Genomic DNA, 27,320 nt, shown 5'->3' on the forward strand with positions numbered 1-27,320 from the left:
TGGTATGGATTCCAACTAGTAGTTTAGAGGTGAAGGTGGCCCCTGGAGAAATGTTACATCCAAACAGCTAAAGCACAGTTGAAATATACCCCATGATTGTTGCTTCAAAATAAATATTACAAACCTTGCAATGCAGCCAAAATGTCCCATTTGCTAACTTTCCCCTGATTTCATTGCACTAAAAGAATGTTTCATGAGTCTGATCTAAAGTTTACTAAATAAAAGCCATGATTGTTAACTATGTGAAATATCACAAGTTTTCCCCAAAGCTCACCCTCATATTGCCTATGAAACAGTTTGGAATAACAAATGATGAGTAGTGTTCTCCTTAAACTACTCTCAGAGCTACTAATCTCAGAACCTTTGATGATTCTGCTACTTATTAACTACATTTAGAGGATGATTAAACCACAATCAAAGTATAGATGGCCTGGCTTTATTCACTGATTTCCCTTTTTAAAATTGTCAGTGCATGAGCCACACTTTAGAACAGATTTTGATTTTCTGACTGTTAACTGTCTTATCCCAAAGGATTTCAAAGTGCGTTACAAACCTAATGCGTTGATGGACAAGCAAGGATTAAAGAAAATTAGTGGCAAGTAGAAAACACTGTGGCTGGTATGTGAGTGCTAACAGAGTGCAATTTGTGAGACTGATCAGTTCCGCTGCTGCTTTTGCCAGTCACATTTCAAGTAGCCGTGAAAATGATCAAAATCTGAGATACTCCTCTGAGCAAACTACTGCTGCTGCGAATTGCCCAGCAGCAGCCCAGACATTCTTGCCACTTCTCTCATGCTAGAGATGTGAGTCTGCTAGTGTTCTGGAGCAGAGAAACTCATAAGCCTCAGGTAGTGCAAGTGGGGAGTAAAAGAGAATAAGGCTCTCCATTGTCAGGGACAAGAGAAGTAGAGCATCCTAAGTAAGAGGGGAAGAAAAGACAGAGCTTTGTCCTGTAGCAGGAGAGTGATGAAACCATGAATAGATAAGTTAGGGAAAGATAGGAAGGAGACTGTAACGTTTCCCCTCCTTCACAGCAACTGGGGATGGAGGGAGGGGGAGTGCTAAATTTATCAGGCACCCATGAGTCAACTCTGATACAAAAGATGAGGGGGAAAGGGCTAAATAGTGTTCAGGGGCACTGTCCTAGTGAGACAGGGGAGAGAATGGGTTTCTACCCAGATTTTTTCCCCTAGATCCCTCTAAATGGGAGGGGTAAAAAAAGTGCCTGGTGCAATGCTGTCTTCTTTTGGATCAGCCTCTGGCTAATAGGTTTAGTCCTTTAGTGAGTAGGTGTATGTTTAATTTTTTCAAGCTCTGTTTGGGATCCCTTCACTCAACCCTAAAATGGAATAATAGCTGGGCTGAAAGGTGGCAGCTGCTGAGCAGTGCAAAGCAGCACCACAGAGCCATTTCGGGGAGGAAGTGAAGATGAATAATGAATAACCCTTTCATGGAGTTTTTCCTTCTGTACATTCAGAGTGCTTTCCAAAGGTGGTAGATAGCTTCTCCAGCTGTAACACGGGTAGGATGAGGCTTTGGGAAGTTCAGAATCTTCTTCTGCATTTTACTGCAATTAAATGGGAGAGTTAAAAATCAAATACAGGAATCCTTGCTGCCACGCTTATACCTTCTGCACTGGACTAGACTGAAGGCAGAGAGGGGTGGGAGAATACTGTGTCTAATTCAACCTGCTGGGGAAATTTAGCAAGGCTGAATACCCAGTATCAAATAAAAACCCAGGCAAATTCCAATAGCCTTTTTATGGATTTCCATAACTGTTCAGGTTTTTCACATAGCACATTCATTATATGCACCAGCTGATGCATTGCAAGACTGTGTCTGGGGATGCAGAACCTTTCTGTTATCTTGATGTTAGGTGCTTGAGCTCTGTTTAGAGAGATAAAGGCATTTTGGATGAGTCATACTAGCAGGTGGATCTTGTCAACTCTGATGAGGCTATGAATGCGTTGGAATAACCCTCTGAATCAGAGCAAACTCTGGGGTGGAACAGAGGAAGTTATGCAGGGAAAGTCCTAGGGACAGGTAAACTTGGGTAGGAAGTTCAGGTTGAAGTTTTTGTTATGTAAAATAACACTAGAGGTAAAGCCCAGCAAAGGGGTAAGTTGGGACTACATTAGTTCTCTTTGGAGCAGGGATTGAGTGCTGCATGCTTCTACAGAGTGTTTGTAAACTCTAAGTCTTCAAACAGATGTACTTGACTGAACTCTCTTATGTCTGTGCAAGGTCAATGGGAGTGGGGAGATGTAAGACTCTGTGTTGGCCTATCTGTTTTCTGGATTAGGGCCTTAAGTAGATTTTATTGTAGGTCTGTAGTGTCTCCTGCCATTGATTGAGTCTGATAAATGAACTCTCCCTGAATCAGATTGTCAGCTGGTATACATTGTCATAGCTCCACTGACTTCACAACTGAAGGTCTGTCCCCTAAACTGTGCCTATGGTCTAATGGTTTTTCACATGATTTTCCTTTCTGAGAGAAAACCTTTTACATACTAAAACAACCTCAAATATGAAAATACCTGCTATGGCTAATGATGATTACATAGCTTCCTTAGCCCCTTCAGGCAATGAAGAACAGGTTTTAAATGGTTAAACATAAAAAAATGAATGTTTTGTGCATCAGCTACCAAATGTAATACTGTACATAGTGAATCTGCAAATTGTGACTAATGGGGAAACATTTTTAAAATGCCTCTGATAATGAAAAGATTTATTGTAAAATATGTCTTAAATGGTTTAACAAAATACCCTTTGTATGCTCACAAAATAGCTTCATTCAATAGTGGTTCTAGGATTTAGCACTTGGTGGGGTTTAGATGCAGGAGGAGCAAAGGATTTGACTGTGGGGAGGCTGGAATCCATAACAACACCTTTTTAATTTAGGGCACTCGTGGTGATGTGATTTGGTGAGTTCAAACTGAACTTGATTATTTTCTTACTGCCTGAATCTATCACTGCATGTGTTGAAATATGCATAAAAATGTACTCAAGATGTTGAGACTGGCTAAACACAATGCAAAAATGGGTGGTGTGTTCCACCCCTGGACTAAAGAGTGACCATCTGTTTAAATAATCTCTCAGCATAGGGGAAGAGCCAGTTTCCCTCTTTCTATCAGTAGATATACCATCTCTTCATTTCCTGATTAGTCTGAAAAGGGATTGCCTATCATTTCTGAAGATCAGGCCTTATGAGTCTCAAGTTGGGCACCCAAAAACAGAAGCACCCAAGATCAATGGATACTTCTGAAAACTTGGGTCTAAAAAGACTTTGTCATGCAGGGGGAGAATCTGCCACCTTTCCTTACCCTGGGTGGTACCTTACTCTGTAAGCAACTCCATAGGATCTGGCCCACAGGGAGCAAGGGAAGAAATCTGAAAAGCATTCTGGCATCTGAACCTCTCATTGCATGTTCTAAGAACACACCTTCCCTAGTGCTGTAGCAAGTTCACTTTCCTTTCAAGCTCCCTGACTCGCCCAGTCAATCTCTCTGAAAACCTAAATTTCTCTCTTGCCTTATGCCCCTTAATTTCTCTCTCCCTGTGTTATTGTCACTTAATTCTGCAAAGCATTTTGGGATGTAGTTTGTATGGAAGACACTACAAAACACAAATTGGATTGTAGGTCAAATTAGCCCTATGTCCTCTGGGGACATAATCAAGTCATCGACTGTGGGCAAGAGGTCTTGGCTGAATGCTCTGAAAGTCTTGCCTGATTGTCATGAGAATTTTCTAGCCCAGGCACAAAATGTGTTTTGTTCACCTTTTCTATGATCATTCATGATAATGAAGGGCTAGATTGTAACTTTACTAGCTGCTTCAAGTAAGGGGCAGCATATGGCTGCCACATCTCAGGAGCACGCTAGAGAATGAATGGTGATATCACAATTTCTCCCCTGCTTCCTCCACCCCTCTGTCCTTCTGGATAATTAAATTAATTAATCCCCTTATTTTGCAGCTCCTTACTCTCCCAGTGTGCCAGACAACTACTCTGGCTGACAAGCAAGAGGGATGGAGTTGGGGTTCCTCCCATTCTTCTCTGCCCTCTTAATATCTGCTCACTCACAGAAGAGAGCATAAGGCAAGTAGGCTTGGATCCACAAGGTGTTTTAGATACCTTAACCACAGACCCAGATGTCTAAGTCCCAGTTTTGGCTTCCCTGTGATCCACCAAACTCCCACTGAATCCGGTAGGTGCCTAAACTCATTCAGCACCTAAGGTTCTCGGGCACCTATGTTGCTGCTGCTGGGCTATGCACCCTGCTGTCTCTCCCTGGGCATCCAGACACACATCTCCTGCCTTAGCCACAGAGTGAGCTATGAACTGGGAGATGATAGGCATTCGCTCCCCCTAATTGATGCCTTTATCCTGATCTGGTAGACATGCTCAGAGGCTGCCTACTAGATTGGGTCACATTCAAAATCCAGCTGGAGGAGATGGTAGTGGTGGTGGCCATTATGTTTCCCTCTGGCTCAGTGACTGTTCCATGGGGGATAAATACTTAAATTGACACCCTCCTTCTGGCCCAGTGACTTTCTGTATTCCAGTGGTTAGGGCACGTACCTGGGAGATCCTGGCTCTGTCCCACCCATCTCACTTTAATTATTTATTCAGAGTGGAACGGCTTCAACAGGAGATACTGCTGGGAAACAGACATCAGAATATCCCAAAGCTCAGTGGTTACAGTGCAACTTGGGAGGTGGGAGACCCAGATTCAGGTCCTCTTCTCAGGGAGAAGGGATTTGAACAGGGTTCTCCCTTCTCCCCCTCTGGCAGAGAAGGGGGAACTGAACTTGGGTCTCTCACATCCCTGTTGAGTACTCTAACTGCTGGGCTAAAAGCTATCGGAGGGGCACCACCAGCACCACCTTTGGCTAGTTTGTGTGGAGTGAGGCAGGTGCCTAACTAATTCCTGTAAGAAATGCCTTCGGTATGTAAGCCCCCTGACTCCAGATGGTGGTTCCCATATCTAAGAAGATATAGGCACCTCCCTGTAGCCTGGATGTAGGTGCCTATCTCGAAGAGAGGACAGAGAATAGCACAGCACATACACCTCTCATCAGCATCTTCCATTGATTAGCTTAGGCAGCTCCCCGCCTAGCGTGCTAGCTTTGTGCAACACATTCTAAGGGGCTGCTCTCTCCTCATTCAGTGCATAGAGAGCCTAGGCCCCTAACTTGGCTTTGTGGATCACGGTGCTTTTCCTACAACTTTCTAGGCACCTAAAAGTTAGGCTCTGTGACACTCAACCTAAGTCCCTTTATGGATCCTATCTATAGCTCCTGCTATCCACTCAAGCTGGAATTGAATCTCAGCAGAGTGTGATTTACTCCCTCCTATGGCTGAGTAAATGACAATGACAGTTTAGCCCCAAATGACAGACTATACTATTGAGAGAAATTACTTGCCCTGAGTGGGTGAATAAATTTTTGCAAGGCTCCACTAAATCCTCTGTAATTTGCATCTCAAAATAAATTTGAAGCGGCTGTGGCATTGGAAGTGATTGAAAGGTATTGTTTTTGGCAACTCATTATTTTAGCTCTTTATAACGAGCCTTTTGAGAAAGGGGTTTTCCATTTAAATAGTTTTAAAGACAATCATTTTTGATTCAGTTACTGTATTTTTGGCTAAAATGATACATTTAGCCTTACAGACTGGTTAAGAAGTCTGGCAGTTTACTAGTACTCCTATTTTGGGTGGAGAATATCTCTTTTTCTGCCTGTCTTGATCTTATTACCCGTATTTTGAAAATAAATTGTATTTGGAGATGGAAGAAACCTGCTAGATTTTAGTCCATATCCATACAAGTGCAGGCGACAGTGGGGTAGATCTGCAGCTAGCATAAATCAGCATAACTCCAATGAAGTCAATCTGAGGACTTGGATCTTGCTCCCCCCAAATAAAGGCTGTATCCTATATTGTAGGATGAATTGGAAAACCCCCAGTGGCACCACTTCTTAATCAAAATGCTCATTTTCACAGGTAGTCTACTCATTTCTAGAGCTACAGCAGAGAAAAAGTGACTTCTGAATGCAAACACTGAGCCTGGTTCATCATTACTCATGGGTTATATTGTTTATTTTGCAGCATCAGCAACAGTCAAAAGGCCAGTGGCCAGGTATTCATGAAAACCTCCATCAATCTCAAACATTTCAGACTTTAGATGAACGAGTAGCTAGGTGAAAAGGGATATTTATTATGTATTTTGTTATTGTTAATCATTCTTCTCTTGTTTCGAAAGAGCATTTCGGTCAGGGTCAAGGGTGCTTACAATGGTAAGTAGGTTTGCACCCTGTACTGGTTTGGTAAGGATAAATAACACATTTAAGGGAAGGGAGACAAATGCAGCAGTTGCACTGTTTTTTGTTGCTGAGTTTCAAATCAATCAGATGCCACTTGGAAATCTCAAAAGTGAAAGAGGTTGCAAATCTCTTAACATCTGGGCTGTGTGAGAGAAAGTAGATTCACTTTTTTGAGTTGAGCATGTTACTGTGGACATTAGAGCAAGTCCTATTATTTATATATGTATGAAGGACTTTTATCCACCTAGAGCTGCGGTTAGGTGCCTTTTATAAAATGAAACAATGAGAGATGGCTAGCACAAAAACGTCCGGATGTCAAATGTGAGGACATAAAATTCCTTAGACTCAGCATGGAGGCTACTTAAGTAACCTTAACGGAGTCACAGAAGGTGTGTATATCCCTAAATGGAAAAGGAAGAGCTAAAGCACTATTGCTAAGTGGCAAGTCTCAAGATGGTTGTTTTCAGCCAAAGAGAGATGCTCATAAAATGGAAATCCAGCCCCAATGAAGCCCATAGAAAGGAACCGAAATTGTGTGTGTGTGTGTGTGTGTGTGTGTGTGTAAAATTTTAAAATGGAAATTAGCTGGGCTACAGGGAATTTTGAAGAGTAAGTGGGTAATGTCATAAGAACAGATAACAGGAAATACACATTTCCTGCTTCTTATATACTTAAAGTATGAAAGAGAGAGAGTGTTGGTGGGGCTGCTGGATTACCAAGGAGTATGGGGAGCAATTAAGGAGGATAAAGAGCCTGCAGAGAAATTAATTATCTATTAGCATCAGCCTGCACCCTGGGAGGCATTGAGGCAGTACATACTCCAGATTTATTCTTTTCTGGTAATAAAGATAACACTGTCATTGGCTGTTCCTATGAAATAAACATCCCAACCACTTTCTCTCAACTTGAAATGTGAATATCCATTCAGAAGACATGGGAAACTGGTATTGTGTGTGTCATAAATATAAAGGGAAGGGTAAACACCTTTAAATCCCTCCTGGCCAGAGGAAAAACCCTTTCACCTGTAAAGGGTTAAGAAGCTAAGACAATCTCACTGGCACCTGACCAAAATGACCAATGAGGAGATAAGATACTTTCAAAGCTGGGGAGGGGGAGAAACAAAGGTTCTGTCTGTGATGCTTTTGCCAGGACCAGAGCAGGAATGCAGGTCGGAACTCCTGTAAAGAGTTAAGCAATCTAGTTAGATATGCATTAGATTCTGTTTTGTTTAAATGGCTGATAAAATAAGTTGTGCTGAATGGGATGTATATTCCTGTTTTTGTGTCTTTTTGTAACTTAAGGCTTGCCTAGAGGGATTCTCTATGTTTTGAATCCGATTACCCTGTAAGGTATTTACTATCTTGATTTTACAGAGGTGATTCTTTTACTTTTTCTTTAATTAAAATTCTTCTCTTAAGAACCTGATTGCTTTTTCGTTGTTCTTGAGATCCAAGGGTTTGGGTCTGTGTTCACCAATGTAAATTGGTGAGGATTTTTACCAAGCCTTCCCCAGGAAAGGGAGTGTAGTGCTTGGGGGGGGGGGGGCGCGGCGGCCACATTTCCAAGTGGGTACTTCCCCTGTTCTTCGTGTAACACTTTGGTGGTGGCAGTTTTTAACCTAAGCTGGTAAGAATAAGCTTAGGGGGGTCTTTCATGCAGGTCCCCACATCTGTACCCTAGAGTTCAGAGTGGGGAAGGAACCTTGACAGTGTGCATATAAGTTTGAAAGCTAGGAACTTTTGTGTTCTAATTCTAGTTCAGGAAGTTATTTATTCTGTGGATTTGGGGAAGTCATGAATTGGGAATAAGAATCATTGTCTACTTTACAGGAGATATTGTGAGGATTAATTAGTGACTGTAAAGAATGTTGATCCATGCTATGAAATGTCACATAGAAAGAACTCTATTCTGCTAAGGGGTAAGATGAACCCTGACTGACAAAGTATTTCAGTAGGCCTTATTGGTCAACAAGAAAACCACAACCTGCCACTGTTATGTTGGCTCCTGGAAAGTCCCCAAATCGTACTGAAGGTTATTGTATAAACAACTTCCCAGTGTCTGAGCAGTTTCCTGCATAGTATTGATTTAATAGGTAGCACCCTCTGTTTTGTACCATAATTAGGTTGCAAGGTTATCTAGGGGATGTCCTATCAACACCATATTACGAAGTGGAGGAAGGAGGTGGGAGACTAAGATAAGGGAGTGACTGCTCAGGACAACCAGGTGTTTTGCACATGTACGTTACCCCTTCTCTTCTCTGGGGGCCAAATGCTAGTGTCCCAAGGGTCCCTGTGTGCGTGCACCTCCTCCATGAATAACAGCACTCGGTGCTATAATCATAGTTCTTCCTGCCCCTCTGTTAGCTCAGCTGGAGAGACAGGATTAACACATTCATGACGGTGTAGTGCATTGGTATTGTCTGAAGTGAGATGTTTGAGCTCAGCAAACTTGATCAATTTAGAAATACAGGTCAGCTTAAAGAACAAATTGAGCTTCCCTTACTCTCTTAGTACCTGGATGTGCCCCACCACTATTTGTATTGATTTTAATCAATACAAATATACTTTCCCCTCTGTTCCCCTGACTCAGTATCCTACCATCTCTCTGATGCATTGTCCAGTTTGTTTTAGAAAACAGAGAACTTTTTTTCTGTTGCTTCCTCCAACCCCCGCACTGTTGTTCATGAAGAACTGCAAATGAGCAGTTCAGTGCTGAGTGACTCAGAGCACTCCATAATAGAGCTAGGCAAATAACTGATTTTTTTTTTTTTTGGTTCACTGACAGTTCTGAAAATACTTCTAATAAAATCAGTTCAACTAAAACCAAATTTTTTGATGAATCCCAAAAGTAATTTAGTTTTGAGTGGAACAAAACATTTTTTTTCTGTTCATTTTTTTTACCCTTTTAAAACTTGTAGTTTTTTTTAAATGAAAAACAAAGGAAATGAAGGAATAGACCTGCAAAACTGGAAGCAGAGGAGCTGGCAGCCCCTTTATAGCCAATAGCCTAGGACATTCAATGAGGGTGTTGGAGACTTGCATTAAGTCCTGCTCCAGCAGGGGGATTTGAAGCTGGGTCTCCCACATCCTAGCCACCACTACCAACAACTCCTCCTCCTCTTGGTTGTTTCCCTGAATGGTATTGTCACCTTGTAAATGTAGCTCAATTTCCCTCCCTCCCCCAACTATTTGGTGAATTTATGTCAAATTCATGACTAGTTTTGATTGACTCAAAACAACATTTTTTTGGGTGACTAAATTATTTGTCCAAAATTTCGCCAGTTCTACTCCCTCTCCTAGCTGCACTTCTAGCAGGTATGAGACCTGGGTACATGCAGCTCGGAGTTCTTATTACATCCCTGAGGGTCTGCACACTTCGGACAAGAATCTTCAGCTGGAATAGAGTGCAGCTCCATTGACACTACTGAGGATCGAGCCCTTTAAGTTTGTCCTTTATGTGCACAGCTTCTGTACCTGAAACAATCAGCACCTCAGTAGTTTTACTTCCACTAATGTTAGCTCTAGAGGTGGGTGTGAACCCAAAACATTGCAGCCAAACTTCTGGGAATATAACTTGAAAGGGACCAGCATTTAATGGCTGGACCTCTTTATCGTAATGGTCTGAACCAAAATGGGCCAAATCCACCACACTCTCCAAGATTTGGAGGGTGGGGGTTGAAGTCTAGTCATTAATTGAAATGTTTGCGGCTTGAGTCCATCTTTGTATAATTTATACACTGATTTTTTTCACCAGTCATTTATTGTATTATATGAGGTTTCACTTTGAGTTTCCAAGAAATGTTGAAACTCCACTGGAACAGTTACAATTTGCTGTTTTCAATGGCTATTATAGCCAGTATGGACAGGGATGATGTCCATAGCTTCTGTTTGCCGGGAAGCTGGGAATGGGTGACGGGGATGGATCACTTGGTGATTACCTTTTCATTTCCCTCTGGGCACTTGGCATTGGCCACTGGTCAGAAGACAGGATACTGGGCCAATGGGCTTGATGGACCTTTTGTCTGACCCCAAATGGCTGTTTTTATGTTCTTATGTTGGGTTTGAAAGTATATGAAATGACCAAGTTTTGGCATCTAAACATCACAACCTGACCTATTGCTGAAACATGGCAAAACTTTCAATATTTTGCTCTGAGTGTCTGGTTTATAATGACAGGTTTCAGAGTAGCAGCCGCTTTAGTCTGTATTCACAAAAGAAAAGGAGTACTTGTGACTCCTTTTTTTCTTTTGGTTTATAATGACAATTTTGGTTAATTTATTTGGTTTTAGGTTCTATTCCATCTCCGTTAACTAGTCATGGTTTCATATTAATAGCTGTGAAGGACAGAAGGGATAGTTTATATGATTATCTAGTCTGGCCTCCTCATAGTAAAGAATTATTCTTCTCTTTGTGCTATTCCTGCACCATCACTGCACTCCACCAGGGGCTCTTGTATTATTTTGCTGGTGGGTATTTACTTGTCTGTGTTTTTATAAAAGAAAAAGCTAGCACATGTTTAGAATATTTCTGTTCCTATCTGCCTTGTAGAGCCTGGAGCATGACAGAAAATTGTTTTTGTTGTGTAAACTGTCATTAAATAAGCCTTATATGTTCTAAACGTGGGAAAGGAGTCTATTCTCTGTAGCACTTGCTCATGAAAGAAAATACCCCCAATGGACACTAATGACAAAACCTACTCTCCAAAAGAAGTTTACTTCCTGGTATTTGTGACTCCCTCCTCCCTCCCCCCCCCCCGCGCCCCAAGGAAAAAGTAAGGCTATGAAATGCTGGTTAGTTTCTATTCCTTTGTCTTCCTTGGTCATTGACTTAAACACAAAATGTTGAATAATAAGGCTGCTATTTAATTTAAGCTGTGGTCTTATTAATCTGGCCACAAGCAACTGCAAGTTTGTCGGCTTCTGTTGCATTGCTTTTGGTGTAAAGTTAAAACTTTTGTGCCATTTTCTCTAGAAGGTAATATGGGAGATTTTTCTGTGAAAGATCCCCAAGATGATATAAAAAGTCTCCCAAAAACACAACACAGAAAGAAGACAGCTCCTGCGCCATACTAATTTTTTAACTGCTTGTAAAATATTGTTACATCTTCAAAAGAACTTTCAAACATTAACTAGTTAAGCCTTAAAGCATCCCTGCCATGTATGTGGTTATAATTAACCTAGTTTCCATGTGCCTATTTGAGACAACTAAAGACTGATTTTTTTGGACCTGCTGAGCACCTGCCACTCCAGCTGAAGTCACTAGAATGTGTAGGTGCTCAGAAGCTGAAAATCAAGCCATGATGTCTCAAATAGGGTGGATAAAAACTGAAATACCCCAAAATCAGTGGCCATGCTTGAAATTTTTGCCCAAAAAGACTTGCCCAGCACTAGAAAAGGAGATCTCATCTGGTTTCTGGTGCTAACAGGAACTTCTAAGTTTTGTATTGTATTGTATGCCTGGAGCACTGGATTATGCTGCCCTTGAAGATGGGCAAGCTCTGAAAACAATATGTAGTATAGAACTCCTGTTTGCCTTCCTTTCTTTGCACGTACACCACCAGAGGAATTATTCAGTTTGTTTGCTTTCTGGGCATGTCTCCTTCTACACTGTGTTCTTTTTCCAGAACTGAGAATGATTTATTATCTCTGGTTTTTGGCACAGATGGTCAGCTAGGCTGGCAAACACAATATTAGCTACTTAATGATTTTATATGTATCTGAATCTAGAGTTTCCATCTTTTTCTTACATAGTGGTGCACATAAAAGGAGCCTGTATGTTTGCATGGTTTGCATAGATTTCCATACAGGTTTGCACTGCTATGGAACTCCAGTGCAGAGGTACAAAGAGGAATATTAGTAGTTTATCTTAGAAGTCTTACTGGGCAAGATCCTCAGCTGATATAAACTGACCAGCTCTATTTATTTATGGAACAAATTATGCCAAAATAACAGTTCATCTCTTTCTGCACTGCCTCTAAAAATACAATGTCCTTCCTAAGCCAGTCTAAGAAACGCTACCCTCAGTCCTCATTTAAATCCTTCCCATAGTCCCACTTGTGTGTGATCCGACAAGATGCTAGCAGACTAAATCATCTCCTTATTTATTTCATTTATATAGTCTTGAGTGAAGTGACTTGTGCAGGTGAAAAAGGCTAGAGTTGGGAAGGAAGGATGTAAGGATTCAAACAGGGGTTGCAGGAGGGAGAGGATGAGAGGCTGTATGGTGGATGTAGCAGAATTCAGACTATATTACTCAAAATATAACTGACAAACCACTTGCCTTTTGGCACCGTGATCACTTTGCTGGTTGTCGTGGCACTTCCACCTTCCACCCATTGTCTTTTTGTGTCTATTTAGGCTGCATGCTCCTTGTGGCAGGGGACTGCTTTCTTCTCCGCTTGGAAACACGTTTTGTGGTTGCACCCAAGACTGATTTTAATAATAAGCCTTCATGATGCTAGCACTTACCTTATCCTATTTCTGCTATCTTCAGAGGAGCCATGCTGGGCTAGATTTGTTTCTGGGAACATGAATTATGCTGTAACAACCCCTTAAATTGTGATTGATTCCGGAGCTAGTCTAATATATCATTATATTGCTTATGTGACTATTTACGTATGTAAGTAAAGATATTAAATCACACTGTAATATCTTCCTTACTGTACAGTCACACTAATGTTATTACTTTTCCCAGGATACCATGCTGAATTCCTAGAAATCTGGATGAAAAATGATAAATTAAATGCGTTCTGTTGTTACTTACTTTTCTGGAATAGGCTCAGAGGAAACAAGCATGACCTGAAACCGATCAGAAGGAGATGTGCAAATATTAATAAGCAATTAACTGCTCAGAAGTATAGGTACATCTGGGCACAGGTATTGTCTATGCTGCCAAACATACTTGTGTATGTTTTATTGCTCTCCATGGAACATCTGCGAAAAATGGCAGCATAGGAATACACAGCTGGCTTCAGCAGGATGAATTGCACCTCCCTGGAGCAGCAAGAGTGAGTTTGGTTCATAGTAACTTTTGCATGGGAATGGGTTTTCCAGTTAAAAAAACAAAAACAAAAACATGTGAATATTGCTCATATATTTTTTCCCCTTGCGTTGGGAATCCTGCATTGGCTCTGACACTGATAACACTTGTGGCTTCTGAAGAGCAGAGACCTTGCATTTGACCTCTGTGCTGATCTTAGCCTCTAGCTTTGGCCACGTGGGGTTCTGTCAAATACTTGAATAGTTTTTAAATGATTTAGCCCTGGTCTACACTACAAATGTATGTCAGTATTACTACGTCACGCGGGGTGTAGCAAATCCACACCCCAGAGTGACGCAGTTACACCGACTGACCTCCCAGTGTAGGCAGTGCTATGTCAGTGGGAGGGCTTCTCTTGATGAGGTGTAGTTCCCATGCCAATGGGAGCAGCTGTCCCATGGGCTTAGGTGATGTCTTCACTGAAGTGCTGCAGCTGCACTGATGCAGCATTGTAAGTGTAGACAAACCTTTAATCTCCACTGTGATAAGTATTTGTCTGCCCATCAGGCTGGCTCTTACGGATTTGGCTTTGCTAATGGAGTCTTAAGTTCCCATGGCTCTGATTCACACTTCCTTCCTGGTTTGTGTAGTAGTCAGCGGGGTCAGTGGCAGCCAGCCGGGGATGGACACAGTACATCATACTAGAAACAGCATTTATTTGTTAACTCATAAAACACTGACAGGTTCAGTTGTTTAAAATCTTTAAGAACAGCCAGGTTCCTGGCATTAGAGCTAACTATTAAGAGGCCCTGTATCAAAGAATCTCGTTGGAGGTGGGGCAGATTGAAATCCCACGAGATGAGTAGTGCTGTGTGGTGCAACTCCAATCCAGGGTTTTGACTTGGCGTATTATGAAGACACAGGCCACTTGTAAAATTCGGTTCTGGGTTTGGATTTCATTCCCTCTCCCCCATAATGTACAAGAATGTTCAGATGCAAAGTCCATCTCTCATTAATTTTCAGAACCCTTCTAAAAAACCCCATAGATTTGGGGCCTAAAATGACTCGAGTGGCCCTTGAAGTAGAGCTGGTCAGAAAACAGAGTTTCCTTTCCACGAGAAGTTCTGACGCTTCAGAATCTGGTTTAGTTTAGAATCAAAACAAAAGAGCTGAAATTTCCTGCCAACTGAAAATTTTGAAGAATGTAGATTCAGGGCCACTGAAATGTTTTGTTTTGATGATGATGTCACACTAATAGAATATATAACATTATACTGCATATTTTAATATAAGTAAAAACAAAATGAACTGAGAAGTTGAAATGATTTATTTACTCTTTTCTGTTCACAAATTTTGTCTCAATCCACTGTTCCTGCAAAATGTTTGATTTTGACAACCTGCATTTTCTGTTGGAAAATCATAGTGTTGACAATTTTCAACCAGCTCTATCTTTAATTAAATGCTTCTCTAGTGGCAGCATATGGAACACAGATCTCTCCATAGTATTCCTCTGCAGGTTTTTACAAAAATAGTGGCTGATCTCTATGCAATACTTGCAAACAGGAATCCTCATCATGCAGTAAGGCCCTTAGGATGGGTTCTTGGCCCTACCCCATGTAACACTTTTATCAGTGACCTAGAAGAAAACATAAATCATCACGGATAAAGTTTGCAGATGAGACAAATTGGGGGAGTGGTAAATAATGAAGAGGACAAAATCATTGATACAGAGCCATCTGGATCGCTTGGTAAACTGGGCGCAAGCAAACAATATGCGTTTTTATACAGCTAAATGTGTACATCTAGGAAGGAATAAAGAATGTAGGCCATAGATACAGAAGGGAGGATTTTATGCTGGGAAGCAGTGGCTCTGAAAAAGATTTGGGGGCCATGGTGGATGATCAGCTGAACATGAGCTCCCAGTGCCATGCTGTGGCCAAAAGAGCTAATGAGATTTTTTTTTTTTGAATGCTGTGGCGAAAATGCTAATGAGATTCTTGGATGCATAAACAGGAGAATCTCAAGTAGAAGTTGTTTTTGTTTTTTTTTTCTCTCTCTCTGTATTTGGCACTGATTGGATCACTGCTGGAATATAGCGTCTAATTCTGAGGGTCCACAATTCAAGAAGAATGTTAATAAACTGGAGAGTGTTTCGAGAAGACTCACAAGAATGATTAAAGAACTAGAAACCTACCTTGTAGTGATAGACTCAAAGAGCTCAATCTATTTATTTTAACAGAAGATTAAGGAGTGACTGGATTACAGTTTATCAATATTTGTTCCCCATGTAGATACTTATAATGGGTGTTTTGTTGTTTTTTTTATCAGAGGTTTTTCAATCAAGATTGGATTTTTTTTTTCTAAAAAAATATGCTCTAGGAATTATTTTGTGGCAGTACTCTGGCCTGTGTTATACAGGAGGTCAGACTAGATTGTCACAGTGATCTCTTCTGGCCTTGGAATCTGAATATGTGAATAACAGAGGTGTAGATTTTTTTGGTTTGAAAAAGTATCCAGAATACAATAAATATAGGCTAAATTGTTAACGTAAATATTTGCCAACACTTTTTTTTATGGGGAGAGGAGTGGACCACTATCTTACCAAACCCTTTTATAGGGGCCATGTGCTTACTGGCATGCACTTATGTGAAATATCTGTCTAATTGATCAGTTCCTCCATTATTGTCTCCTCCTGGAGCGTGACTGCAATACCACAATTAAAATGTTGACACTTATCCACAGATATTGCAGCATACTTCCTGATACCCATTGTAATGATCTCAGATAGCACTGTATGTTACTGATGAACACTTAATGACTATGGGGTCAAATTCCAAAAGTGGCTAAGTCCTATTTTCAAAAGTCACTGAGGAGTTTGAAACTCCTCTCCACTCCCAATGGAATAAAACTGTTTGAAAGTCAGTGGGACTCTGACTCCTAAGTTGCTAGGCACACTTGAAAATATTACCCTGCCTCTGTGGTAGTTGGGAAGGTGGAGTAGGACTCCTTCACTGTGAAGGAGATACACTTACATGATTGTGTAAAGCTAAATATGGGCTTTGCTTGGATCCTTACAGGGTGGGGAATAAGAAAGAACCTCTCTGATTAGAAAGTCTGGAATGCTACAGGGAACCTACATGGAGTAACAGCCCTAGAAGCCATTTGAGTTGAAATGAACAAAAGAGAAATAATATACAATTTAATGTTCGGTGTAAATCCATGATCCATTTGAAATCACATGAGAACGAAGCATAGTTGAGTCTAACTCTCAGTACACTTCTTTGTTCATGCTGTCTGAGGTAGCTCTCCATTGATAACTGACCTGTTCCTAGCACCGTTTTAAAAATTAGAAATAATGCAAACATTTTCTGGACAGCATCATTTTCAAATCCCCCTTCAAACATGCTTAATATTCAACTCCTACTATGAACTGAGCCTGTGTAAATTTAGATCAATAAAACATGCAAGAACCTGTTTTAGATTTTTAAGCTCTGGCACTTAGCCAAATATATTTACCGGAAACCTCAAAAAATATTGAAAAGTCACTTACTGTATTACTAAGCAATAGATAGCAACACTGTGAATGAGTTCCAGGAATTGTATTTCTCAGTAATATATCTTATTAAGCTGTTTCAATTCTGCAGCTGGTTAAATTCCCCGTACTAGTTAGACTTTTGAAAAAAAAACAAAACTGTTTACTACAGTAGATTTGAACGAAAGCAGAGGAAAATAGAATTGAAAAGCTACAGCTTTTGAGCTGGACACGTTGCATCCAAAAGCTGCCATTTGTAACTTTTTCTCCTACCTGGAGGTTTTCAGCTTAGCTTTGAAAACATTCTTGGGTAACTGGTGATTTTGCACCTTTTTCATATCTTTCAAAATTAATTTACAAACCAGTGCAGTTTTTTCCAGAGCTGCTAACCCAGGTACTAAATGGAGGGCTGCTCATGGGCTGCACTTCCTCCTTCCATGTCCTCCTGTAGGAGGTCAGCCCGGCACTGAGCAACTAATAATACTTTAGATTTTAGTTGATGCTACAGAAAAGCTAAACACTTTACAGAGTGAGTGAATTAAGCCTCAGCTCATTCCTGGATAGCGGGTATTCTCTCTTTACAGGCTGGGGAAAGTGTCACACAGCAAAGCCTGTGGCACAGCCAGGAAGCGAACTCTTAACTCAATCCCAAACTGTCACCATAGACAATGCTTCCTCTCAAGTTACAGCAAAGGTACGTTTTATATCAAAAGCTGGAAAGAGAAGTGCTGAATCCTCCTAAAAGATCCAGAGTCCAGAAGTGTAAACTGGGGGAGGGGAGGGGGGAGGGTGTCTGAGGCGTTCTGAATGAGACAGAGGACAGCCTAGTGGCAGAACTTGCTCATCAATTAAAAAAGCTCCTCCATTTCTTTTACCCACTCCTTCCTTCCATCTGAGCTGAGCTTCTGCAACGTCTCCTTGTGCTTTATGAGAGGCACTGATCCATTGCTTATATCAGGGGACTAAAAGTCAGAACTTCTAAGTGTTCTTCAGAGACTATGTAGTCTTAGGCCAATCATTTGTTTTGTGTCCCTGTTTACCCAACTGTAAGATGGATGTAATAATATATATTTGCCTCAAGTGCCTTCTTCCTCATTATTAATCATATTGAGCTGTTAGGTATGTGTGATATTTTACAATCAATCAAATATACTGGGTGAGCAATGGTACAGACTTGCAGCAGGAGACTGGCAAATCTCAGGATTTGGCCTAGAACCTGTAAGCCCCATTGAGTTCAGTGGGAGATGCAGGTGCTCGGGACCTCAGGATTGACTTAAGGAAAGAAGTATGACAAATTATGAATTTGGATTGGAATACATTTTAAGTCAATGATGTTTGTAAAGCGAAAGGTACCAGTAGAAATAAAAAGGGCACAGGTTCAAGTATCATTGCTGAAAACTGATTTTTAGATACTGATAACTCTGCACAGGCATTAGAGTAGCAGCCGTGTTAGTCTGTATTCGCAAAAAGAAAAGGAGTACTTGTGGCACCTTAGAGACTAACAAATTTATTAGAGCATAAGCTTTCGTGAGCTACAGCTCACTTCATCGGATGCATTTGGTGGAAAAAACAGAGGCGAGATTTATATACACACCACACACACACACACACACACACACACACACACAGAGAACATGAAACAATGGGTTTATCATACACACTGTAAGGAGAGTGATCACTTAAGATAAGCCAATCACCCACAGCAGGGGGGGAAAAGGAGGAAACCTTCCATGGTGACAAGCAGGTAGGCTAATTCCAGCAGTTAACAAGATATCAGAGGAACAGTGGGGGGGGGGGGGTGGGAGAAATACCATGGGGAAATAGTTTTACTTTGTGTAATGACTCATCCATTCCCAGTCTCTATTCAAGCCTAAGTTAATTGTATCCAGTTTGCAAATTAATTCCAATTCAGCAGGCTCTCGTTGGAGTCTGTTTTTGAAGCTTTTTTTTTTTTGAAGTATAGCACTCTTAGGTCTGTGATCGAGTGACCAGAGAGATTGAAGTGTTCTCCAACGGGTTTTTTGAATGTTATAATTCTTGACGTCTGATTTGTGTCCATTCATTCTTTATGTAGAGACTGTCCAGTTTGGCCAATGTACATGCAGAGGGGCATTGCTGGCACATGATGGCATATATCACATTGGTAGATGCGCAGGTGAACGAGCCTCTGATAGTGTGGCTGATGTGATTAGGCCCTATGATGGTATCCCCTGAATAGATATGTGGACAGAGTTGGCAACGGCTTTGTTGCAAGGATAGGTTCCTGGGTTAGTGGTTCTGTTGTGTGGTGTGTGGTTGCTGGTGAGTATTTGCTTCAGATTGGGGGGCTATCTGTAAGCAAGGACTGGTTCTATCTCCCAAGATCTGAGAGAGTGATGGCTCGTCCTTCAGGATATGTTGTAGATCCTTGATGATGCGTTGGAGAGGGTTTTAGTTGGGGTTGAAGGTGATGGCTAGTGGCATTCTGTTGTTTTCTTTGTTGGGCCTGTCCTGTAGTAGGTGACTTTCTGGGTACTCTTCTGGCTCTGTCAATCTGTTTCTTCACTTCAGCAGGTGGGTATTGTAGTTGTAGGAATGCATGATAGAGATCTTGTAGTGTTTGTCTCTGTCTGAGGGTTGGAGCAAATGCGGTTATATCGTAGCGCTTGGCTGTAGACAATGGATCGAGTGGTATGATCTGGATGAAAGCTAGAGGCATGTAGGTAGAATAGCGGTCAGTAGGTTTCCGATATAGGGTGGTGTTTATGTGACCATCGCTTATTAGCACCGTAGTGTCCAGGAAGTGGATCTCTTGTGTGGACTGGTCCAGGCTGAGGTTGATGGTGGGATGGAAGTGTTGAAATCATGGTGGAATTCCTCAAGAGCTTCTTTTCCATGGGTCCAGATGATGAGATGTCATCAATGTAGCGCAAGTAGAGTAGGGGCATTAGGGGACGAGAGCTGAGGAAGCGTTGTTCTAAGTCAGCAAAAACCAGTTGGAGAACACTTAATCTCTCTGGTCACTCGATCACAGACCTAAGAGTGGCTATCCTTCAACAAAAAAGCTTCAAAAACAGACTCCAACGAGAGACTGCTGAATTGGAAGTAATTTGCAAACTGGATACACTTAACTTAGGCTTGAATAGAGACTGGGAATGGATGAGTCATTACACAAAGTAAAACTATTTCTCCCCCCCACCCCACCCCCCACTGTTCCTCTGATATTCTTGTTAACTGCTGGAATTAGCCTACCTGCTTGTCACCATGGAAGGTTTTCCTCCTTTCCCCCCCCTGCTGTGGGTGATGGCTTATCTTAAGTGATCACTCTCCTTACAGTGTGTATGATAAACCCATTGTTTCATGTTCTCGGTGGTGTGTTATATAAATCTCTCCTCTGTTTTTTCCACCAAATGCATCCGATGAAGTGAGCTGTAGCTCAACGAAAGCTTATGCTCTAATAAATTTGTTAGTCTCTAATGTGCCACAAGTACTCTTTTCCTTTCTGCACAGGTAGGTGCTACTCAATAAGTAGCTGAAATGTTTCCATTTATGAGAGGGCTACTATACAGGAGATTAGCCCTCAGTTTTCCTTCAGAGTTGTCTTTTTGGCTTAGAGCAGAACATTGTTTTTTTTTGTGGCTACTTAGAGTTACAGGGCCAAATTTTGTGCTACCTTGTAACCTGTGTAATCCTGCTGAGGTCGAAGAGATGGTTTGGGTGTTAATCAGTACAGAATTTGATTGATGAACCCACCCATTAGGGAGGAGCTCCATAACAGCATTTCTATTTTCACTGACAAGCACGGCTATCGCTGTGTAATGTGGTGCCTAAGTGAGATCTGTGGTGCTCTTCAGATCTATAAACATCAATATTACCAAATGCTTTCTAGAACTTTTTTTAAAGTGTGTACAGCAGATAAAACTTAGTTTTGGATATTCATATTCCTCCTTTCCTTGAATCTGAACCAGTCTGCTGTGGCCTCTTGTAATTCCTAGTAAACCCAAACTAACCATGTAGGCTCAATTGACTGACTCTTGTAAGGCACCCCTCCTCTTTAATTAGTGGGATTTGTTTAGGTGGTGAAGAGATTTGCTTGTGTCGCTCCCTCTATGATGGCAGAGCAGTGTGAGGTGATTGGATCTGGAGATCGAGAATGGATGAGACACCTGCCTGTTTTATATAGCAAATGATGATAATGCAAACCACAGGAAAACACACAGAGAAGAACAAGGAAAAAAATTGTGTTTTAGAGAATATTAAATGTTTAGAGCCAGAGAAGAGTTAGTTTAGAAGAGAGGAATTTCCTTGGTGCTCTATCTGGGAGAATGCAATGGTACACTTCTCCATCTCAGTATGCATTTGACCTCCATCACCATAGCACCCAAATACCTCACAAACATTGATGAAGTTCACTGGGCAGCCCCTAGAGGTAAAGCAGTGCTGTCGTCCCCATTTTAACAGCTGGGGTACAGAGAGACTAAATGACTTGACCAAGGCCACACAGAGAAGCCTGTGGTATAGCTAGGAAATGAACCTGGATTTCCCAAGCATCAGTCCGGTACTCTAACCACATGATGATAGACCATCTTGCCTGCCGCATATAGGGGCTACAGACACTGGTTCTCTCCTGAACCAATGGCCTCCTGAAATGCTTGGGACACTGCTACTGCTGCAGGTGTCCTCTTTTGAAGGAAATGTCAAACTGTGGGCCTAACCACATATGTTTATTAAGACCTCATGTAACTCAAGTTTGAGTGTGTTAACCCTGGTGTCCAGGCACAGATTCTAATTATCTGGACCTTTAAAGAGTAACTTATTCTTCAATCTTCAGCCTTAAAAATCTGTCATGTTGCTTCGGTCAAATGGCTACATCTCAATAGTGATATAATGATGGCATTATAGTAATCTTATTACTAATAATAAGAGGTACTTTTATTTTCTTCATGTGAAGTGGTATTTACATAGGAAGATATTTTTTTCCACAAATATAACACTTTTTAGTCCTTATGGTCTCTCTACCTCAATCACCATTTTGTGCTGTTTTGGATTTTTTTTCCCCCCATAAATATTGGAGTATTAGTGTATTACTTTAACTTAAAAATTTGTTCTTTCTAGCCCTCGCCCCCCAATGCTTATAAATTTGTCTCCAAACTTGGCTCCAGTCTGAAACTTATCATTGAAGCATTCAGCTATTGGGCAACTTTTTAAAATAAAACACAATTTCAGCTGTTTTATATATAGAAGAGGAGTGCAAAAAGCTAGCTAGACATTTTCCTAGATGCTTTGTAATACCCTGATGTGTAATTCTTCAGGGTAAGAGTTTCGATATGAGTGGGCCACTTTGATTTTAATGGAAAGCTTGTGACATTGCTGTTACCTGAGATGCTCCTTTGCATTACAGGTCAGATATTCTGAACAGAGGACTAATGAGTAAAACCTATGTGCACCCTCTCCCATCTAACCTCATCACTCTATTTTTGCACATGCAAACCGGGTAACTGATCTCTTAACAATCTGTAAATTAAATATATGCAGTATCAAATGCAAGATTTTTGTAGTATACCTATGGTATCCGGACTTGTGTACAGGATAGAAGTTACAATTTGCAAAAGATTTTGAGATATTGAAATTTGGCTTCATCCCAATCGGAGGGTAAGAAAATTAAAATTTCAAAATTTTCCATGAAGGAAAATTGAGTAACTTTTTTGTTTCTTTTTCAGGACATTTGAAATGTTTAATTTTTGTCAACTTTGACTTTTTTATTTTGTGTTCTAATATGTAATGTAATATTGTATATTATAATAATAAAAATTTTGAAACAGTCATTTCAAAATGAAAATTCAAAACATTTCATTCCAAAGTATCAAATTTCTTTTGTTTTGTTCCAAAATGAAATTCTGGAGAAAGCAACCTGATTTTGCAAAACCATTTACATTTTGATGAAACCTCATATTCTGAAGAAATATGATTTTTTTTGGTCAAATTTCTCCAGCCAACACTAGCTGAACCCTCTTTTGTTCTGAATGTTTGACAATTTTATCTGTGGCTGTGAGTGGTGCCACTTGCTTTGTAAAATGGGGGGGGGGGGGAATATTCCCATCTGAAAGAGTAAGAAACACAGCTGGGAGATAAAACAATTTCTGAAAATCAAGAGGAAAGGCCCTTGTTCCTTGTATCAGTTCTCACACAGGCCCCTTCCCCATCTTTAAAGCAGCAAAGTCTGATGGTCTGAGGATAGAGCAGCAGCACGAGAACTCTAATCGTAACTCTGAACTGCCTTGCCATGTGAATTAGGGCAGCTTGTTTAACCTTGTTGTGCTTCAGTGTCTCAATATGTAAAATGGGGATACTACTAATTTCTTTTTCAGAAAAATATTAGTACTCTAGAAGCATTTAGAGTCCCCAATCAGATTGCGTCCCATTGTGCTAGTCACTGAAAAAAGGTAGTTAGTCTCTATCTCTCTAGGGTGTTGTGAGAATAAATATTTGTACAATGTTTAAAAGATGCAGATGCAGGCTCAGAGCAGGGAGGGGTACAGCAAACTGAATGCTCAGAAATGGAAAGGAGCTGAGCAGACAGGTGCAGAGTAGATTCTCTGAGTGTAGAGAAAAAGAACAAGCTGCTGCTTTCTAATGGGAACACAGAAACAGAGTTGGAGGAAGGCAATCCAATGGAGAGGCTGCTGGGTGGCTGGGAATGAGGGGTGTGTGTGTGTGTGTGGGGAGGGGAGGGAGGGGAGGGGAGCAGAGCATTGCAGCATGAGGCTGACAGAAGTCGAACTATGTTGTAGACCAGGGACTGTCCAGTGGCCCTATTGTTAGTGCTTTGTAGAGCTGGTTGGAAAACTCTGATAGTTCAGTATATGTTTTTGTCCAGAAATGAGAAATCAAAATAGTGAACACATTTTGGGAAGATAGTTCAGAAAAATTTCAAATTGGAAAATGCTGAATTAAAATTTTGAACATTTTTGGTGGAAACAAAAGTTTTCAGATTTGATCAGAAAAAATGTTTCAATATATTTGAAATGTCTATTTGAAATTAAGTTTTATTTAGAAATGTCCTGTCCAAAAATTGGACTGCATTGCCAGCATTTACCTTTCCCCCTCAACACACTTCAATGCTGGTGAAACCCATGTTTCAGTGGGAACAGTTTTGGGGTCAACAGTTTTGACCTGCTCTGGCTATTCTATCCAAGACCAGTGTTTAGTTCCTGGGTCTGATCCAGTAATGGCAGCTCCACAGATAGTCACAAAAGTCATATGGCTGATGTAGGAGAAGGGCTGATGGGCTCTGAAGGGTGTTCCGTCTAATCATCCCTTCAGATATTGGGAGTAATGGAATAAAATCTAAAACTGGTAATTCCTCCAGAAATAGTTATTTATTATAATTAACTAATAAATGAATGCAGTGTCCTGTCCCTTGACGAGTGAATCCAAACAAACATAGCCCTCCAAATACAGGACATTAAAAGTTAGGCTTACTTCAGCCTGTCTCGCTGTGCTGAGGCTCCTTCATTTCAGAGCTCCCAACTCAGTAACATCTTACTCTGGTAAACTGGTACAGACCGGGATAGAGAGCACACCCAAACAGCACACAGTGGGAACTCAAATACTCATGGAAACCTTTGTCTAGCCAAGGAGAAAATATAGGCAGAAGGGGACTGATGAAAGAAAGATCATTTCAACTTTAACTGGAGTTCTCAGTAGGTCTTGATGGTCAAAGTTCATTATACCAGGACACATGAGATTTCATTCCTGCCAAGTATGGTCTGCAAACATTTCAACTATCCTGTTCTAAGGCCAAAAAGGTGAAGGGACTTAGGATAGAGAGGAACAGCCCTGTACACTCGGAATGCTTCAATTCAGGCATTCACAAGACAGCGCCTGAAAGACCAAATCTTTGCAGAAAGGGATCTAGCTTCTGCTAATGCCAGGGACCAAATAACTCTTTGAGAAAACTGAATTCCTCAATCTACACACTTTTTTTTTTTAAAATAGTAAAAAGGGATGAAATTATTGGTACTGACTATTTTGCTGAAATATGCATTCCTGCACTTGAGAACTGCATAGCTGAGTAAGTCCTTCTCCACTGCTAGTAAAGTACCTGGTGGCTGTTTAAGAGAAGAGAGGTCTCATATTTAATATACAGGAGTGAATTTCTTCCTTGTACAGAAGCCCAGCAAATCCCATTCAGAGGATTTAAATGGTGCATAGGCCTTGTGCTGGGCCTTTGAAAAGGGGGGAACTTCAGCCCCAATGATTTCTCTGGTATATATTGCCAATTCTTTAAACTCCAGAAATCCTGCTGAAGGATAGAGCTAGTACAAGGGATGTGACAGAGGATAGGCCTGATTCTCATTTCACTTTCAGTGGTGCAAACACAGTATAATTCCATTGTTTGATTTGATTTTATTTATTTATTTATTTATTTTATTCTTCAGTGGAGTTACTCCAGGTATGTGTTCGTGTGAGATCAGAGTCAGGCCTGAGAGATACTATATATGAAGTATTATTATTACTATTATTGAGCATTTTGAAAGAAATCTTGAAAACTGAGTTGTACACCACTACTTATATATAAATAAATAGTGTATATATAGTGTGTGTATAAATCCCTATCTACCTGGCCCTTTTCAGGCTTTCATAGTTTTGTGGGTAATTGTGATATCACTTTGATAACTTCTGCAGGATCAGAGCAAGATAGATTTGCCATGAATTGTCTTTTGCTCTTTTCCTATTGTTCTTGTGTAGAAGCCATGTAGGTTCCAAATACCAATGTTTTACTAACTATATATTAACACACAAGGCCTAGTTATATACATACTGCTGCCCTTGCTGGTTTCTGACAGCTTCTAAAATATAGAACAGGGTTAATGCCACTAGCAGGTTACATTTATTTAAAGAATACTATCCATATCCTATTTGCTACTTCATGATTTGGTTTAAAAAACCCAACCAAACAGCCTAGTTTTGTTCTCGGTTACACTGGTAAAAATCTGTACAAATGCCACTGACTTATTGAGTTATTTCAGACTGACAACAGTGTGACCTGAGGTCAGGATTCAGTCTAATCTGCCTACATTTTGTTTGTGAGACTTCTCTTATTCATTGCACGCTGATGAGGTGAATATTTGCTTTTCATTAGAGCTAATTTAAAAAAAAAAAATCCAAGGCCCATCTCATAGGAAATTCCAATGTTTTGCCATTTTCATCCTGAATCTGGATGAAAAGTCCAAATCTCAATACTTTCAGAATTAAAAGTTTGAGAAATGTCGAAACATTTCAACATTCTCATACTGAAGTATTTTTATTATTTGTGAAATTGAATAGAAACATTTAATTTTGAGTCAGTTTGCCGTTAAACTGCATCCACTGAGCTGCCATGGTGACTCGTGGGAGCTGTAGTTTGGGTGTCTTATGCTGCCTGCCCAGACTACATCTCATGATGCTATATGGTCATGGGACTCCCATGGAGCTCTGTGGCAGCTCAGAAGGATATAGATTAATGTTGAACTGACAAGAACTGAAACATTTTGATTTGGTTTGATGTTTCAGTTCAGGTTGAACTGGTCCAAAATGTGTTGTGTTTTTTGGATTGAATCCAACTGAAACAAAATATTTAATTTCTATTTTCTCAGTTTAAAAAAAAATTAGACAATCAACATTTTCCGCATGGAATTTTACAGAAATGAAATTTTCAATTGAAAAAACATTTTAATGGGAAATTCCTGACCAGTTCTAATTTTCCTCTGCAGAGCACTTTTTTAAAATGACTTAATTTTTTTTCTTTTGTTTATCTTAAAGCTGACTTTCCCAGAGATTTTTAGATCTCAGAGCATAGAGGTTCATTAAGCACACTATTAAATTAATAGCATTTTTTTAAGGTCTGTGATGTCCATTCCTCCCATGCTTCGTTGCTTCTGGCTCAGTTCATGCTAGGACATTACAGTGGAATGTTTGATGTAGCCATGGAACATTGCTGTAGCATGGGCCCAATTTATTGTTACAATATGAAATGGTATTCTAAAGATTTTTTTTTTTTTTTTTAAAATCATGACTTTAAATGAGTGGGTATAAATTATAATTCAAATAGTTAAAGGTACATTTCTCAGTATACCTGAAGGGATGATATAGATACCCCATTATCTCTTCCCAAGATACCTCAGGAATAGAAGTCTATCTCTGTGTAAAGGAAAACTGCAGGTCCTGCAGAGGCCTCCCTTTCAAAAGGAAAGCATATATCTTCCAGGAACAAAGGCTGTGCAGACTCTGAAATACTATGAAATACACCCACTCTCTGCAGGCCCACAGCCAGGGTGGAGCTAAAATTGGTTTGTCTGATAAGATAAACAAAAGATCTGGAAACACTTTGGTTCACCACACAGTCTAAAAGCTTGTGAAGTCAGGACCAGTTCTGAAGTAGAAAATACCTGCCTGCTCAAAACCCCTAATTTCTTGAATTGCCAATATTAAGGCATCTCATAGCTTTCGTTTAAATCCTCTAGGGAGGGGAG

General features: G+C 40.5%; 2 long non-coding RNA genes across 7 annotated transcripts in view; both read left to right on the forward strand.

The window, feature by feature from the left end:
• LOC122460194 overlaps positions 1 to 27,320 on the forward strand; it is a 129,475-nt gene that overhangs the window by 29,207 nt on the left and 72,948 nt on the right. The window lies entirely within an intron of this gene.
• LOC122460195 lies at positions 16,737 to 26,839 on the forward strand. Its single transcript, XR_006281329.1, has 2 exons — positions 16,737 to 17,521; positions 26,691 to 26,839. It is a non-coding gene; the product is annotated as an uncharacterized LOC122460195 (long non-coding RNA).

Source organism: Dermochelys coriacea, chromosome 5 (assembly GCF_009764565.3).
Source record: "Dermochelys coriacea isolate rDerCor1 chromosome 5, rDerCor1.pri.v4, whole genome shotgun sequence".
In the NCBI taxonomy this organism is placed as follows: domain Eukaryota; kingdom Metazoa; phylum Chordata; order Testudines; family Dermochelyidae; genus Dermochelys; species Dermochelys coriacea.